The sequence below is a fragment of the Myotis davidii genome, unplaced genomic scaffold (genome assembly GCF_000327345.1).
Source record: "Myotis davidii unplaced genomic scaffold, ASM32734v1 scaffold30, whole genome shotgun sequence".
NCBI classification, from domain to species: Eukaryota; Metazoa; Chordata; class Mammalia; order Chiroptera; family Vespertilionidae; genus Myotis; species Myotis davidii.
The window spans coordinates 2,011,986-2,016,633 of NW_006282874.1; the positions used below are offsets into that span (position 1 = coordinate 2,011,986).

General features: G+C 57.8%; 1 long non-coding RNA gene across 1 annotated transcript in view; it reads left to right on the forward strand.

The window, feature by feature from the left end:
- The first annotated feature begins 2,629 nt into the window (after nt 1-2,629).
- The window catches only part of LOC102757276, a 19,826-nt gene continuing 17,807 nt past the window's right edge, over nt 2,630-4,648 (forward strand). Inside the window, exon 1 of the long non-coding RNA XR_001513237.1 lies at nt 2,630-2,642. This is a non-coding gene — a long non-coding RNA (uncharacterized LOC102757276). The remainder of the gene's footprint in view (nt 2,643-4,648) is intronic.

Sequence of the window (4,648 nt, forward strand, 5' to 3'; positions counted from 1 at the left end):
GGGCCGCGAGGGACTGGGGTGGGCGCAGCCGAGCTTGGCAGGGGGGGCACTGGTGCCACTCGAAACTCGGAGTCCGCCCTCACCCCGTTAGGCGCCGCGAAATAACCGGACAAAAGTTAACAACTTGTTGGAGTCTCTTGGGTGACCGCGCGGGGCCGGGGCAGCTCCTTGGCCGAGCCCCAGGGGGCGGGGAGCCCTGACACGGGGGCAGATCGCCCGGATGGGGTTTCAGTTAGATTCCGAACTGGGACGGCCGCTCCACTTTCGGCTCCTTTTACTCAGCGGAGTGCATTTGAGCTTGACCTTGAGAGAGGAACCGCCGCTGAACTTGAGGTGGGGGTTGAGACTGCGCCCGGCTGGGCACAGATCTGGCTCCCCCAGCCAGCGCGCCGTACTCTGACACCCCACTCGGGCCTGGGCTCTGGGAAGGGTGTATGGGTCGCCTCGGTTCTGTTTCTTGTCTGGAGCCCTTGGGTCCCTCCTTCCTCGTGCCAGAGTCCCTGCCAGCACCCACCACGCGGCAGGCCTGGTGGGGGCGCTCTGCCGGGGACATGTGCGCCCAGAAGTGCTAGAGTGGCTGGCTGGGGGCTGGTGAGTCACTGTGTCTGTCTCCCTGGCTCCTGTGTCCAGCAGAGGGAGACAGCCTTGACCCTGAGGGCCCTGACCTCTTCCCTAGGTCTCCTTCTGGCTTTCACCTCCGGGACCCCTCGCCCCTCCTGTCTCATCCTCCTTGCGTTGTAGGCACCGAAGGGCACCAGGTGTCTGACCCGACCGGGGTTCAGGGGCCTCAGTGCTGGAGTACTTCCCTAGGAAGGAATTCAGAGCCAAGACGCAGACTAGAAGGCGAGCATTTATTTAGGAAATCACAGAGGTGGAAGTAATTTGTGGAAGAAATGGGCTGAGGATGCAAGCCACAGAGACAGAGGAAGGGCCCTAGGAGTTTGGGAGTGAGGAACAGGATGGTGATGTGCCTGGGGCGGTGGCGGGAGGAGGGAAAGGGGCCCAGAGGAGGGAGGCCTCTGTCCTCAGGGCTGTAAGGATGGAGGTTTGGGGAGTGGTCCCCGGGGGAGATTTCGATAAGACGATCCAGCAGTCTTCCAGGTGTGTCCTCTCAGGTCCCGGGCCCCACTGATGGCTCTGCAGGCTCCAGGGCAGGCTCATTATCCAGTGCAGCTGGTCCCCGACGTCAGCCCTGGGGTCACTGGTCTGGCTTGGCTGCTAGTCTGGGCCTGGAGCTGAAATACTACTGAGGCCTCGATGTTATCTCTAGGGCAGTGATGGCGAACCTTTTGAGTTCGGCGTGTCAGCATTTTGAAAAACCCTAACTTAACTCTGGTGCCGTGTCACATATTGAAATTTTTTGATCTTTGCAACCATAGTAAAACAAAGACTTCTATTTTTGGTATTTATTTAAATGCCATTTAACAAAGAAAAATCAACCAAAAAAATGAGTTCGCGTGTCACCTCTGACACGCGTGTCATAGGTTCGCCATCACTGCTCTAGGGCATGACCAGCAATGTGCTAGGGGGGAAAGGTCACCCCACGATAGTCCTTTGCTAGGCACCTGGGGGGGGGGGGCGGTGCTTTCTGCCCTGGTGGCCTGCTGGTACCTGGCCCATCGGCCCTGCTCTGCTCCTGGGTCTAACTGCCCACCGTGCTCTCGGGCCGCCATGCCCAGTGCACTTGTGCCGGAGGGTTCCCCCAGGGACACAGCGAGTGCCCGCCCTCGCTCTGCTGCTGTGTGAGGTGCTGGGGGCTGGTTCCCTCCCTCGGGGGAGATGAGATAACCCAGGGTCATCACCAACCCGCATGGCACGTAGTAGGTACAAATGCTGTTCCAGAGGCCTCTAAGTTGGGAGGCGCTGGCAGGGGCCTGGGCACCCCTTTCTCGGCCCTATTTGAACTGCTGGGTACACATGACTCTACCTGGGCAAGCCCTTTCGGCATCTGACGCGTCTTGAGCACCCACTCCATGTTGGGCTCTCAGCTGGGCCATTCCTAGAAGCTGCTGGCAGAACCTCCCCTGTTCTTTCCCCAGAACTGCTGGAGAGAGCCCAGAGGTTCCGAACGACAAGGTGCACTGCCCCCTGCTGGCTGCGGTGGGAACTGGCGCTTGGCTCTGCGGTGGAGAAGGGGTGCCAGCAGCAGGGTGCCCCGGGTCATTCAGGTGCCTCCCTTCACCTTCTCTTCCTGCCCCCAAACACCATGCGTGGCCCCGCTATTTTCTGAAACCCGTGGTTGGCTAAAAAACGGACCCTAGTTCACCATTCCATGCCCGCTGCCTCTGCCCAGATCTGGGTGTAACGTTTGGGGCTCACCTAGTCTCCCATTCTCTCTCTCTCTCTCTCTCCCTTTCTCTCTCTCTCTGATGAGGAGGGCGGGCTGCTTGGTGGAGAGCAGAGATAGAGGCCTACCTGGCACAAAGCCCCCCACACAATCCTAGGCTCCAGGACCCTCACTGCCACCCCACCCTCCCTAGGGGACCAAAGGTTCCCCCCAGCCAACTCTATGGAGATCCCCAATTTCAGGAGGGGTGCTGAGGAGTCTAGCCAGGAGAGCCCCCACCCTGTGCCTCGAAGGGAGGACACAGCCCTGAGGTCAGTGAGCAAGGAGGCTGCTGTGAAGTTAGCGTCCCCCGCTGGTGCAGAGCTGCTCGGAGCGGAACCCACAGCCCCTAGGAACCCGCAGCCATCACTGGCGCCTCCCTGTTCTCTCAGCCAGTGCTCCGGGGGTGCTGAGGCTGCTAGCAGCGAAGGGGGCAGATGCTGCTTACCCAGACCCTGGCTTCCCCCCCACCCCCCCGCACAGTGGTTAGCGTCCTCCGCTGGTGCAGAGCTGCTCATCACAGAGGAGACTGAGGGAGGGATGGGCGAGGGGAGTCAGGAGAGCTAGCCAGTGGGCACGAGTAGAAGCCCCTGGAAGAGATACACAGCCCCCTCCTCAACCCGGCAGGGAGCAGCCAGAAGGATGAACTGCCACCTTGCTCTGTCCTGCCTGCCCCCAGGATCCCTGTGCCACCAAGAGCTGAGCCCACCCTGGGGGTAGGGGTGGGGGTGGGAGGGGGGCCGCAGAGGTGGGAGAACTGCTCCCTGCCCAGGGCCATGTGGCTGGAGACTCCGCTCAACCCTGTGTGCTCGGTCGCCCCTCGTAAGGGGAAGATGTTAGTAAGATCCTACGTGTTCTCCATGAAACGCAGAATAGCCTGGTATTAAGGGTCTGTCCGAAGGTTGTCACCTAGGACCCAGGGACTGACTCACGTGCCTTTTGTGCATCTTGGTTTCCTCATCTGTCACGGAGACGAGACGGTTGGTGTGAAACGTAAGCCAGAGTCACTGTGCAAATGTTGGTTTTCCTTCCTGAGCGCTGGTGGGGGGCCGGCCTGGCCTCTTCGCCTATCCACTATTCAAACAGGACGATTTGAATATTTTTATGTTAAAACTTTTTTTCATTCTAAAACCATCTGAGAGTGTTTGGACCATTCCTTCTGACTGTGTGTGTGTGTGTGTGTGTATGTGTGTGTGTGTGTGTGTGTATTTTTTTCTCCTCTCAAATACGTAAGCTTTCTAAGCAGGTCTGATTTTGGAGCCACGTAGAACATGTGAAATATAAGTTAAAGCTCACCTACAGCGATTCTGGGAAGTTGAGGAAAAAAAAGAACATTAGTTCCAAGTTGTGTGGCAGAATTAAGAGAGGACTTCAGGAAGGTTCGGGTTCGGTGTACAGTGTAAGAAAATACTTTCTCTGAATTTCCCCAGATGCCGGTAAGAAAAGCCAGCCCAACTAGGTATCATTGTACTAGATTTTGCTACATGAAAAAAAGAAAGAAGGAAATCCATTCGGACCCACATTGCACGGACAGCCGGAACTGACTACAAATCCCCTTCGTGCGTATTGACTTAGCCAAGGGCTCTTGAGAAAAACCCAACCAGAAAAAACAGAACCAAAGCAAACCTGGCTGCTTCTCAGTGAGGGATGGACCGGCTCCAAAATAGGGTTTCACGCTCTGAAAGCCTGAAACAGCTCCACACGAAAGACAAAAATCCATCTAATTGGGCTTTTACCTTTTCAGAAATGAAAGGCTCGGTGGCAAGAAAAGAAAAGGAAACACATGCACACGCACGCACGCACACACACACACGCACACGCACACACACACACACCCCTTTATTCTGGAAGCCTCCACCGGAGCCTAGAACGCACGCCCTGACACTGCTTGGCCAGTCTGTGCGGACCTGCTGTCCCTCCCGCAGGAGACCCTCGCGGTACCGACCGCAGAGAGCTCCCAGGGGTCTGAGAGCTGAGACGCCTCTGGAATGGGAGCCTCTGCCTTCGCAGCCCTTGGCGTCCGCAGCCCGGACCCTCTTCGGCCCTCAGGTCACTTCTTCCCTGTGACCTGGGAGGAGACTCCTGGTGGCGCAGGTGAAGGGACTCACCCCTCTCTCTCCACCTGGACCTTCCGTGGCCACAATTCCTCCACTGCTCCTTCTCACGAATCCCGTTCTCCAGACGTGAGAACGGAGACTCGGGGTTAAGCCACTTGCCCAAGGTCACAGAGCTGCCAGGTGGCAGAGCCACACAATCCCTAACTGCTCCTTTTCTGCCCGAAACCGAGATCCCAGGCACCTGCTGTGTAGCTCCCAGGATCAT